The 14580-nt window shown below is 37.0% G+C and overlaps 1 protein-coding gene across 1 annotated transcript in view; it reads right to left on the bottom strand.

The window, feature by feature from the left end:
- Nucleotides 1-14580, bottom strand: part of rasgef1ba (RasGEF domain family, member 1Ba) — a 65731-nt gene that overhangs the window by 27517 nt on the left and 23634 nt on the right. The window lies entirely within an intron of this gene.

Consider the following 14580-nt stretch of genomic DNA (forward strand, 5'->3'; position numbering starts at 1 on the left):
AAACAACCCAATAGCTGGGTTTGTCCCTTTTTAACCCAGCACTGGGTTATATTTAACCCAGCATTTTTTAGAGTGTATGTATGACACACTATTGCATAGCACTGAGGCATGCCGGAAGAAGTTAGTTTTTGTCCTGCTTTTGTGTCTTATGGGTGTTGTCATTCATCAGCAAAGGCTATAAAGATTACGCACTTCATAGAAAAGAAATATTACGTAATGGGACAAATGTCACAAACATTGTAGTAAGTTGAACTACGTCAATCACCACGTTTACATTGATATTCAGAATTTGACAAGCATCGAGCAAACAAACACATTAACCAATATTAACCATAACCAAGATTAAGCCAATAATCTGGTTTCTAGACATATAAACGTGGCTGACATATATACTACCATTCAAAAGACATTTTATTTGAAAGAAATTACTTTTATTCAACTAGAAAGCATTACATGAATCAAAAGTTACAGTAAATACATTCATCGTGTTCCCAGTAAAGGCTGGGGGAGACCACCTCTTTCCACCATCCAACAGCTGAACAGGCCCACTTGTGTGTTTGTACTCTTTCATTAATTCCACCAATGCAGATGACACTTGCTCAGTCAACTGGCTGGCTGGCTGCCGTTTCTATTTTTCAAAGTCGTCTACTGGATAATCTCACATCGCTTAGGAATGGTCGGATATGATGTCACTGCCAGAAAATGAAATAACGAGACAAAACAGTCCACCACACACATTTACATTGATATTCAGAATTTGACAAGCATCGAGCAAACAAACACATTAACCAATATTAACCATAACCAAGATTAAGCCAATAATCTGGTTTCTAGACATATAAACGTGGCTGACATATATACTACCATTCAAAAGACATTTTATTTGAAATAAATTACTTTTATTCAACTAGAAAGCATTACATGAATCAAAAGTTACAGTAAATACATTCATCGTTTTACAAAAGGTTTTTATTTCAAATAAATGCTGTTCTTTTGAAGAATCCCAAAGAAAATGTTAAACCGCTGTTTGCAGCATTGATAATAATAAGAAATGTTTCTTAAGCACCAAATCAGCATATCAGAATGATTTCTGAAGGATCATGTGACCGTTCATGCCAGACTGGGGAGAGAGGTGTTGTAATTATGTAAAATATGTGAAAAATAATGTGTTTTTCGAACAACCTAGTATGATAGCCTGTTCTAGTAAACCCCCAAAACAAAATCAAGACTTTGTAAAAGAGCATAATAAGACCCCTTTAATACTGTGTTGACTGTACCTGGATGATCCACAGCTGTGTTTTTTGTTTTGTTATAGTTGTTCATGAGTCCATTGTTTGTCCTGAACTGCCCGCTGTTCTTCAGAAAAATCCTTCAGGTCCAACAAATTCTTTGGTTTTCCAGCATCTTTTGCGTATTTGAACCCTTTCCAACAATGACAGTATGATTTTGAAATCCATCTTTTTACACTGAGGACAACTGAGGAACTATTACAGAATAATATACGCAACTATTACAGAAGTTTCAAACGCTCACTGATGCTCCAGAAGGAAACACGATGCATATATATATATATATATTCTGAAGGATCATGTGACACTGAAGACTGGAGTATGGCTGCTGAAAATTCAGCTTTGACATCACAGAAATAAATTACATTATAAAATATATTCAACCGTTGCCATTTTTAAAAGCATATTCAACTGTTGAGTGTTTATGTATTGTATATGCCAATACACTGCAACTCTCCATTCAATCTTATTTTTGTCTATTTGAATATAGTTTTAAAACATTCAACAGTTATTTTAAATTGCATTGGTGAGCATGAGAGACTGCTTCCAAAAACATTAATCAAATTGTACTGACCCCTAAACTTTGAATGGTAGACACAGGTATCAATGACAATCTAGCTTTTGCAAAGCTGTAAGGAAGAAAAACCTTAAAAGAAACATCATTGCTTATATTTTTAACATTTTGTTAATGCTCTTGTGTGCTGCTCATGCATAAAAACAGAACATGGCCCGTAAAAGGACAGAATTTAAATTTTTGGTTGAACTATCCCTTTAATCAGAAAATAATGTGCATGTAACCATGGTCACTGTCACATTATAATGAGGTAGCTCACTTATCAGAACATGCATCCCACAAAGCATCACCATGAGATTCCACCCACAGATTTCAGAGAATGCTAAGTGGCTAAAATGTTGTTGTCAGCAGACGCTCATAATGATGTTCCCAGTAAAGGCTGGGGGAGACCACCTCTTTCCACCATCCAACAGCTGAACAGGCCCACTTGTGTGTTTGTACTCTTTCCTTAATTCCACCAATGCAGATGACACTTGCTCAGTCAACTGGCTGCAAAGCTGCCGTTTCTATTTTTCAAAGTCGTCTACTGTATATATATATATACATTTATCTACATTATATTTGTATATTACTGGATACATATGTATACACACACAAGCACAAACACAGAACTTTCCGCCCAGCAGGTGTGTGGGAGACTGGCTGCCAGCAAAATACTCAATGTTCTCTTGGTTCCCACACTCACTGCAGGCCAAAGAACATGATCTCCCACCCATGTATCTCAGGGGTAAACACAATCACATGGTAGGGCTCAGACTTTACTGTAGGTTGTATATAAACAATTTTCCAAACACATCCGGATTACAATGTACACGCTATATTGTTTATGCAGTATGAATGTTCACACTACTGGGATGCATGCCATGAATTATGCTATATTTACTTGTCAGTTCTGACACATTACAGCATTAACTGCTCTCAGCCATCACAACACTAATGTATAGGATGGGCTGCTGGTTTGTTAAGTCAGTCAGGGGGCAAAGGACTGTCTTGTGTCCATCTGTGACTTTGCTGTGTGAAGGAGTGCTGACATTTTAATTATCTTTGACAGAAGCAAGAGACGTAAGGCCTCAGTCTGGGGAAAAAAACTGCCTACAAAAGACGATGGGTTGTAAAACTGTCTAAATGAAAAGCAAAAATAAATAAATAAAATAAAGATGATCAAAATTCAATGATATAACAAATGACTAAATGGACTCAAATCTCCAAAATAGTCTACAAAAAGTCACATTATGAGCATCCTAGAGAAGAGCTGTGAGAACCACGTTTAGTGCTTTGGGAGGGGTCCTAAAGCATATGAGACAGCAGCTGGAAGACATTGCGTGTGTGCATGTGGAGTGGCATTAATGTATGGGGGGAAGGTTAGGAAATGGAGGAAACTAGAAGACAACACCCAGACAAACTCCCTGTGACCCACATACCCTCTTCCTCCCCCATCTCCCCTCCACCTTCTGGGTAGAGACGGCTTGAGAGCTGACATTCCATCCCAACCCCCCTCTGTCAAAACAAACAAGAAGACCACACTCTAAAAAATGCTGGGTTAAATGCAACCCAGCGCTGGGTAAAATAGGGACAAACCCAGCAATTGGGCTGTTTTGACCCAGCACAACCCAATTGCTGGGTTTGTCCCTATTTTACCCAGCGCTGGGTTGCATTTAACCCAGCATTTTTTAGAGTGTGGTCTTCTTGTTTGTTTTGACAGAGGGGGGTTGGGATGGAATGTCAGCTCTCAAGCCGTCTCTGGGGGAGACCACCTCTTTCCACCATCCAACAGCTGAACAGGCCCACTTGTGTGTTTGTACTCTTTCATTAATTCCACCAATGCAGATGACACTTGCTCAGTCAACTGGCTGCAAAGCTGCCGTTTCTATTTTTCAAAGTCGTCTACTGGATAATCTCACATCGCTTAGGAATGGTCGGATATGATGTCACTGCCAGAAAATGAAATAACGAGACAAAACAGTCCACCACACACAAACACATAAAAGATAATCTGTTCAGATTACATAAAAACTGTCCCTTTTCATGGCCTTCCAAGTCCACAGACAAGCACCACAGCCCACGCTTTCAGTCTGAGGCTCCACTGGCCGCTCTGAGGCAGAGGAAAAGTAAAGAGGCCATAATTCAGACTATTTATGTAACAGCATGTAGCGATACACTCAGTTTCCATAAAAGTTTCTCTAGGTTGCGTTTGCCTATTCGAACGGGTCACTAGACAGTCTGCTCTGACCCTGCTCACAGCCTTCGCCATCATGCCACCAGTGCCTGAAACAATGCAAGCGCAGATGGCAGGCATGCCACGCCAAATGCCACACAAAGCAGTCCCAGATGGAGCCGGCCTTGGATGTATCTGCCTGATAAAAGGGTATGGAGAGATTGCACATTTTGCTGATTCCAAAAATAGCCAAATATCTGTGTAGGAACATATGACCTTTCCATCATGTCTCACTTCTTACTTCCAGACAAATTCTCCCTTTGATCTGCTAATGTTCAGACCTGAAAATTGGGACGGATTACACAAGATCTCCTGAAAAGGAGGGCAAGTTAGTCTGGATGGACAATGCACCTATTATGCACTTTGGTACTGTTTTGGGTTCTCGGACGGGAGCATGAGGCACTTTTTTCCCTTCCTGTTTAGCTTTTACAGCCACCATAAATATATGTTTTGAATATGGTTTTCCTTAAAATAGCCATTGAGACAAAGTGATCAGTAAACACAGCTGTTTGCCATCCCACAGAATGAAAGTCTCAATAAAAGTTAATTCATCAAAACCTTTCTCTACACAATATGAAATACATTTTCCTAACAAGATGGGGTGACAGAAAAACAAAAGCTTATTATTAGTCCTCATAAAATGTACTCCGACATCTGTACAAGATTAGTATTATATAACATAACGGCGTGAAATCACAACTTTTTCAATGGAAATGCTAAAGTTAATATATAAAATTGAATCAAGAGCGGTAAAGTGATGAAAACTCTTCCTGAAATCCAACTCTTAGGAAAATACTGAGCACAGTTCAGCTGTGATGTGACCCTATGACCCAAACACTGCTATGAATTAATGCCTCTGTGAATCCATGTGGATGTTATAGTTTTAAAAGGATTGTTACAGTGTGATAAACTCTTATGAATTTAAGAAATCCTTTCAGAACAGAAATGTCCTTATTAGCGATTGAGGGTCCTTGTATTTTTCTGTAAACAGAGTGAAGATCTGCTGATCTGGTGATTCCTGTCTGTGTGTGCTCATGCTGTTTTCCCAGTGAGGTGAGGAGTGAAACGGAAGCTGCACAGCCCAACCCAACCAGAGAGAGCTATCAAAACACACCCTCCCTTTCATAATCTCTCTGCTTTGAAAAACTAAATAAAGTATCTAGGTTCTATCTATCTATCTATCTATCAACCATATAGCACTTCTCACACACTTCTGCAAAGGCAACATACACTTAAGTAATCCTGACATCTGTACAGTACAGTAAAAAAAAAAACTGTCAGCTGTAGTTTCAAGAAATTCACTGTAAAAAAACACAGAGACACTGTTTCAGCATTACAGGATGGTGTTTTGGTGACTATTTTACACTGTATTAACTGACATAATTAAATAATATACCAACCTGCTTGAACTAAAATCTGCTTTACATCTTAAACGCTTTTCATCTTAATCACTATAACACAAGGTAAAATGACTCTTTATTCAGCAAAAATATATACAGTATTTACAGTAAAATGTATGCATGTCTAGTTAAATGTAATATATTTAACATGGTAAGGGTTATGTTATATTATTCACCCATTAAAATGACTAATATTTTTTAAATAAAATCAACTGGACCAAACCACTACACAACCAGGATCTGTATCATATCCATAATCCATATCAGTTATGTAAAATCCTGTTATTGTATAGAGCAGTACCAGTGAGAATGATAACCCAACTTACATTTAAACACTATTTACGTAGACAGACTCCACAGGTTCAGATTATGCTGAACACTGATACTGCGGCCAAAAGGATATTGATATTTACTGTATACTTCAGTGAAATGCCTAGAAGCAAGAATAATAGAGCATGTTTAAAATGGTTGTCTGTTTAAAAGAAATTCAAAGCCTTTACCATCATGTTGTGTGGAAGTCGCATAAAATATTTATTTGCAATAGGTGAACACCATATGACAGTGACATGAATAGCTCATTATTTATGAATGCGGCACTGGATCTATTCTGATGAAACTGTATGCTCAGTCATTGTGTGACCATTTTGAAACGCAGCAATCTGCCTCATGTACAATCTTAATCGAGTGATTCTCAGTGCTGCAATAAGCCACGATGTAATACACACATAAACCATAAGCTCAAAATGTAGAATCAGGATTAATGCTTACAACAGTGGTGTTCAACAGGGGGTCTGCAGCAGTACTGCAGGGAGTCCGCCAATTACTGTATGAAGTTATGATTAAAACATGCATAAACAAATTACAATATACTTCAACCAAAGCTAAAGTTAAAAAGGTAAAGATCGGTTTCATTGCACCTCTCACAATGTATTAAGTAAAATGAAAACACATTGAATATATGAATCTGAACACTGAAAAAATGGCTTTCAAAATTCTCACTCAGAAACAGCTAGTAAATTTCACAAATAATTACAAATTTTGAAGTTTAAAGACTGAAATAGTATTTTTTAACATGTATTGTACTCTAATGCAGTAATTTACAGTGACACATTAATAAGTATTTTAACATCTTTCAGTGCAAGCATCAAAACAAAGTATGCAAATACATTAATATCAAAGTCAGTGTCAACTTTATTGTCATTTTTAACACAGTTAAAAACAACAGACACACGTATAGTAGACAGACACAAGGTCTAAAAAAACACCTTAAACCTGGACAATAAATACAGCAAACGGTGTCACAAGGTACACAGAATAAAAAACAGAATTGTAGATAATGTTAATAATATAATATGGTACTAGTGAGATAATATGGTACTACAACACTCCCTGTCTCTCTTTATTCATAGTGGGTCGCATGGCCTTAAAAATATACATGCATATCATTTTACATGTAATAATATGATTTTAACATCTTTCAGTGCAAGCATCACAACAAAGTATGCAAATACATTAATATCAAAGTCAGTGTCAACTTTATTGTCATTTTTAACACAGTTCCTTCAGGAAACAACAGACACACGTATAGTAGACAGACACAAGGTCTAAAAAAACACCTTAAACCTGGACAATAAATACAGCAAACGGTGTCACAAGGTACACAGAATAAAAAACAGAATTGTAGATAATGTTAATAATATAATATGGTACTAGTGAGATAATATGGTACTACAACACTCCCTGTCTCTCTTTATTCATAGTGGGTCGCATGGCCTTAAAAATATACATGCATATCATTTTACATGTAATAATATGACAATTACCAATCTGTATCATTCATGACAGCTGTATGTCAGCTTGTTTGCCTATCAGTTAGTAGGTGCTTTTATCCAAAGCAAAGTAAAGTAACCTGCGTTTAAGGATTGTTCCCCATGAAAACTGGGCTCCTTGCTGAAAGCACAATATTGACAGAGAGCTTTCAAAGCCCACCTCTGCCTGGGACACAAACCCCTGCTTTTGTGCTGTCAGTCAAGACACTTCCACTAGTGCACCTGCTCATGTTCACTTTCTTCTCAGCATGGATGTCTGTACAACTTCACTTCAACAACCAAAAGAGGCAGCTTGCTGATATGTCTAGCTGTAATAAAAACTGTAAGAAGGGAGGAAAGCCTGTATTTCACAGCTGTTGAAGTAATTATAAGATGCACTGACACATCAGTCAGCGCTGTATATTGCTCTGCTCTTTCTGGATAAATATTATACTTTTTTGCCATTAGAGTGCACATTGACCATGCAGATGGTGAGTAAAATATAATGGTGGGTGACGGTGGTGACAGCTGCTTGAGGAGGGTACAAATGGACCGACACGTTCATGAGCATCAGGAGATCGCATACAGCTGTTTTGACTAATGGTGATTTCTTTCATAAACGTCACTGTTCATTGTTTCTATGTAAGAGAACAAAATAAAATATTTAGAATAGACTTCACAGATCACATCCATGATGTAAATATTAATGATCTTTATGCTGACCAGTGTGCTTGTCCAGTAAGTGATTTTTTTTTTACTTCACATGAATATGACACCATTCATAATGCTAGAAAATTACAGGACACATTTCAAGTATTTAAAGTAATTCCCTGTAATGCTACTTCAATTTCCATCCATGGATGAATTGCTTTAAAAGCATTTATATAACATAGTATGTATGGTATTTTTATGAAATGACTTTCTGAGGAGCATTTATGTTCCAAGATGGGGTCAGAACTTTTTCAATGCCAGGCAACTGAATGCCTAATATTTGTCTGATGATTACACAGACCTCTCCTTTTGTCTATTTGGCTGTGTTTTGGAACAAACTGTGGTTTAATTAACGGTTTCCAGTGATGACCACACTCTGTGTTCAGCCGCTTCCTGTTGGGTAACGTTTCTATGACAGTTGTTTACTGAGCAACATTCAGACACGGTTTTATATGCTCATCCACAATACAACATGTAACAATATGAACCGATAAAATGATCTGAGATCAGTCTTAAAGAATGACATAAGTTCTGTTGATTGATGAGAAAAAACAAACAATTGCTTACATAACTAATATTATTCAGAACCAATATAACATATAAGGGTATCAATATAGCAAAGGCAAACTCATTTAAAATCTAGTTTAAAGCGTGCCAAATTGTTTCAAATCTACTCTTTGGCAGTTTATAAGTAAAGATTCTGCATGACCATATTTTAGACTCCTTTATCCTACCTCAACCTAAACTTAACCAATTACCTTACTAACTATTAATAAGAACACACACACACACACGTCTAGTTTGCTATCCTTGTGGGGACTCTCCATAGGCGTAATGGTTTTTCTACTGTACAGACCGTATATTCTATTGCCCTACACCAACCCTACCCCTTACAGGAAACTTTGTGCATATTTAGATTTTCAAAAAACTTAATTCTGTGTGATTTATAAGCTTGTTTACCCGTGGGGACCTCAATTTAGGTCCCCACCGAGCAATGAGTCTGTGTGTATTCATGTTTAAGTCCCCACCAGAATAGAAAAACAGGAACACACAAACACACCTAAATGAAACCAAAACAAAATGAATCTAAAAATAAATAGCCCAAGTATATCAGCCTCTCTGGCTGTTGCTGAATGAGTCAGATTTGATGAACATTTACATTTTTTGTGTCAATATTCAGTAGTTAATGACCACTCAACAGAATAATGTCTGTCTATAAAACTGACACTTTACTTTCACTCCCTGAGAGCACGTTTTAGCTTCATGCTGTGGCACCCTTTGACAGACTAGATTGATCTAATATTGACTTGATTGGATCTAATATACAGTACGTAAGTAGCATTTTAGAGTTCAGAATTAGCTTTTAGAGTTCAGTAATTAATTTTTACATGAATGTTTGTTTGTATCATCTTAGCATGGTAACCAAAGAACATCAACAATATGGAAGAAATATCAAATAGAGTAACAAAGAAAATCTACTTTTTACTGTGGCAGCTTAAAAACCCATAACTGTGGCCTTCTGCTGAACTTTCCCAAATTGCATCAGCACACTAAACCCCAACACCAAACCTGTAGAGACAGACAAGAAAGTCTGACATTGCCGCTTGACTCAAAGTCTCAAGCACGTTAATCAAACTCGTCAGGGAGGAGGAGAAAGAAGAAGGGATGTTTTCTCATCTATACCGTAACCAGCAAGATTATGTGGCATGGAACCCATGAGAATTATTTCCACATATCAGAAATCCAATAAATCTCTCACAAATTTAGCAGTTGGTGGGTGAATGAGTTTCTAAGCCAGCGGCTACCTATTGGATTCAAAGGGCTGATTCGCTATGATGTAACTGGATATGAGCTCATTATGAGTCAGACAGACAGAGAGGATTGAGAAGAGAAGCGTGTATATGCTTCAGTAGGCTTGAAGACAAAGTCCTTGCTCACACGCACGCACACACACACACATTTGACAGTAATCGTTTTTGAGTCTCCCCCTTCTCTCATCTGTTGCCATTCAGACAGCAGTAAAAGCAGTGCCAGTGTCCCCAGTGAGACCTCGAGAAACACTCTCTGAAGTCAAAGGGAAAAAACACAGCTAAATCCACTGGAGATATTCAGGATTCTCTCCCAACAAAAAGACTGAATTACAGACACAGCAGTGCTCATACAAGCACCAGAGGTTCATTTGTACCTGTCTGTTCAGTATTTGGGTAATTATACTATTATATATATTCATGTAAACTTCCAGAATGTTCCCTCTTAACTGGTTGTAAATCAGTGTATTTCAACCTTTCTGTCATATTCTCCTAAGACCCAACAATTTCCTTCTGTTTTCTGCAGAGAACATTTGGTTGTTAAATGTTTGTGTAATTTATTTGGCCATGACAACTTTTAACTTCCTCCCTGAAAACACCTGACTTAGAACGATAGATTGAATGACAGAACAATAACAGCCCTCTACATTGCGAGTAAATCACTGGCATATGCGACTAAATCTTCACTCTGGGCGACTAAATGATGTCTAATATTAGCCAATTGCTAATAAATTCTCAGATTTTACTCGCCAGTGTGTGAGTTGGAGGCTAAGTATAAGTTTAGCTCAGATATATTTTCACTCGCCGAACACTCTCTGACTGAGCGCTTCAGAGTTTTACACTCCGTCAAGCGATCTGTTCTGTGTTTCAGTTCAACTGAATGGATGTGCAACGCACCTGTATTTAGCGTACCGTAAACTCTAGTGTGAATGGCGCACGACTCGCCGTTGCTTTGTTTCTCACACACGCAGCGAGAGAGGGAGAGAGAGAATTGACGCGCTACCTATGCGCGCTACATGTAAACGATATTCTTTGTTGTATTTTGCTGTCAAAATAACGAGAAGAATGACAAAACACAGAACAAACAAACAAAAACAATAGAAGAATCGCGGAGCTCAGCGTCCTTGCTGCCATTTGCGGCGCCATGCTGGATGGAGCTTTGAAATAAGCTCTGCCATCAATTGTTTGGCACCTGGTTTAACATTTGGTAATGCAACGAAATTCATACATTCTTGAGTGTGGTTTAAATACTCAAATACTTTTTGAGGCCACTGTAAGTGGAAAGTAACTATAAAGATTTGGTGAAATTTGGTGTATTTTCTTTCATTTTGACCAGTATAACATTGCTCTTGATCATTGTTGCATTGAAAACAATTTTGGGCCTCAGGTTCATTGATACACGATAACCCTTTAGATTTAGTTAATCCTCTTAAACTGTTCAATGGTATCTTGGCCACTGTTATTTCTAAGCCAGGTCCATAAGCCAAAGTTATTTCCTTCAAATCGCAATTAGATTATTTTCCAAAATCGTTCAGCCCTAGTAAAGGTTATTCATAGGTTATTCATACATATATACCTTAACCATCGCTCTTCAACTTCCATGCAGCTAACCACAGGAAAGTTCACATATTCACTCTGAGAACTAAAGAATCCTGTCTGAAAGAAGAAGAGGGTAAAGATGAGAGTTGCTTTAAACGAATGCTTCTCAACTGGCGTCAAAAGCAATATTATTCTAAGATCAAGAGGCAACCATTTATTACTAATACATTTGTCAAACAACGCAGTTCAAAAAGTTTGGTGTCAGTAATATATTTTTTTAAGAAATTAATACTTTTATTAATTAAGGACACATTTATTGATGACAGTAAAGACAATATATGTTGTTATAAAATATTTGAAATAAGTCTTGTACTTTTGAGCTTATTATCCTGAAAAAAAAATGCATCATGGTTTCCACAAAACTATTACGCAGCACAACAGTTTCCAACACTGATAACTATAAGAAATGTTGTTTAATGAGCACAAAATCAGCATATCAGAATGATTTCTGAAGGATCATGTGACTCTGAAGACTGCAGTAACGGCTGCTGAAAATTCAACTTTGCCATCATGGGAATAAACAAAACTTAAAAATATATTAAAAGAGAAAACAGTTAAAATTTTAATAATATTTATCAATTGTACTGTTTCTACTGTATTTTGATCCAATAAGAGACTTCTTTCAAAAACAGTTAAAAAAAGTGCTTATTTATTTATAAATAAGTGACCACACAGAACACATTATCATTTATCATCAAGGACGTTGGGATGTCTTATAATTTGGCTAGCTTCTACCAAGTGACAATTTTCAACAAAACAACAATAAAAGATATACGATCAATATTCTCTCATAAAGTACTAATTATGTACTATTATATGGTTAGTTCCTTCTTATTACTTGCATTGAGCATTGTTTTTCAGAACAGACTTCTGATTTTAGGCCATGATCCAGCAGTTGAGAAGCACTGTAGACCGAATGACGAGCTTAATAACAAGTCCTGACTCGTTACATAATGCATCATCGTTAGATTGACCGACCGGCATTGCATCAGTTGGCAGTACACCAGAGCCTGGCAGACTCCATGATAATCCTGGATTTCCCTGCACAAGCTGTGACATATATGTGCCCTTACTACAAGAAGCAAACCTCTTTGACAAATACGTCATTAAAAAAATTATTCTCAAACGGTTTCATTATATATTGGCCATTTATGGAATTGCTGATGGTGACTGGGGTAATGTGATCAAATCTGCTATCTGGATTTATCATACGTTTTATACAAGTTGCTTTGCATTACTATGGGGAAAACAGGCCTCTGCATGATGTTGATTTCGCCATGTGTCTTTCTGTCAGCACCAAAAAAAAACAAAAAAACAAAACATGCATTGGGTAAATTACATGAAAAAAGTCATAATAAAAATACAAAAATGATGAAATTAAGAGATACTAAGGAATAGTTCTGAGATGAAAGTCAAAATTAAGACACAAAAAGTGGTCATAATTTTAACTTCATGTCATAATTCAAAATTTTTCTTTTTCTCATAATTATGAATTAGTACCTCAATTTGACTTATGTCATAATTGTGTTTTTTTGTCATAATTACAATTTAAGAAGCCTGTTTTTTTCTTGTAGCAGAAGTGAGCTTCCATATTTGTGTCTCAAAATAGATATGAAGCCCTCACCAACATGCAGCACATTCACACAAACATACATATGCATGATTCACAATAATATGAGAAATCCAGAACTGTTCAACATGAGTAAAAAATCTCTAGTTAAACTAAAATATGCCTAGAAAACACAGAGGTCTTCTCAATGATGCAGCGTCGTCTGAAAATGATTTCTCCTCGTTTGAAGACTCACTATTTCAAAGGATGCATGTGGGATAAAAGCTTCTGCTGTTGCCATAGCAATGCAGTCAGCTGCATGACATCAAATAAACGCTTTTGACATTAGCTACTGCTGACCTAGAAAGACCTATGAATATGAAGACCCACAAGGCATCAAAACCAATAACTCATGAAAAAAAGAAATCACACACACATATCTAACAACCCAAGGTTTAAAGCACATATAGATATGCTTTAAAAAAAAAGTGTGCCATCTTGAGAATTGTCAAAGTATAATAAACGATAACTTCATAATGTTTGTATATTGTATTAAAGATGGACAGTTATCCTCTTATAATGAAATCAAAAGGTACTTCTTGTAGAGCTTGTAAGACTTTCTCCAACTTCCCTGTCATGCTGCTAAATTTGCCCAGCTCATTATGTTGGTGGTCACTACTGTATTATTCAGATGGTTCCATGAGCGGATGTGTTCTAAATATAAAGCTTGGCCTTAACTGGTCCAACGAATCAGACACCTTCCCCTCAAAACTCCCAAACACTGATTAAAATTCCAGAGCTCCAGCCGAGCTGTCCTGCCACTGTCATGGGACGCCAACCTAAATCAACAACCTCGGGCAGCTAGTCAATCATCAGTCAAATGTTCATGATACACTAATGGAACACAAATGGTCTCTCACTTCTGACGCACTTGCCATGACTATTATGCATGTGATTCTCTTGAAAACAATAATAATTTTAAAAAATCATTTTACAAGTATAAAAGGACATTTTTCACCAACAACAGACATTTGACTTGTCATGTATGTATTTAGCAACAATAGACTAATAATTAACCAATCAAGTGTGCTGTAAATATTACATATAAAAGGGTTCATTTAGACAGTCACTTGTTTGTTCCTGAATAAATCAGTTTTTTGTACAAATGTTGTAGCTGTTGTAATAAATAAAACTCACAGCTAAAATCATTTGCAAACAGATCATGCATTACAGCAGAGAAGGTGGATGAGAGATTGGACTAATATAAGTTTGCAGAGAACAAAAGCACTGCAAAAAATCAATTTGGCTTTGGCACATTGCAATTGTATTAATCCTTAAAACTCATCTTATTGGAGTTAAGTCTCTGCCGCTGATCTCATGTGTCGACTGGCTCTGGTGCACAGTCCCGTGGAGAAAGCCATTGTTCGACACGCATATGTTAGCATAATATTAGGTCTTGATCCTCCTGTGTGTCTGTGGGCAAGCTAGATTCTCCCAGGTTTCATTAGGCAGAGAAAGCATGCATGCTGCCCAAAACTTTACTGAATATGATCTCCAACTCTTAGTATCCTCAGGACTGAGAGGAAGTTGCTTTAAAGGGTAACTGTCAGTTTGCTGCATGGCCCTG

This window comes from Sinocyclocheilus rhinocerous, unplaced genomic scaffold, assembly GCF_001515625.1.
Source record: "Sinocyclocheilus rhinocerous isolate Xijiao unplaced genomic scaffold, SAMN03320098_v1.1 scaffold167, whole genome shotgun sequence".
Classification (NCBI taxonomy): domain Eukaryota; kingdom Metazoa; phylum Chordata; class Actinopteri; order Cypriniformes; family Cyprinidae; genus Sinocyclocheilus; species Sinocyclocheilus rhinocerous.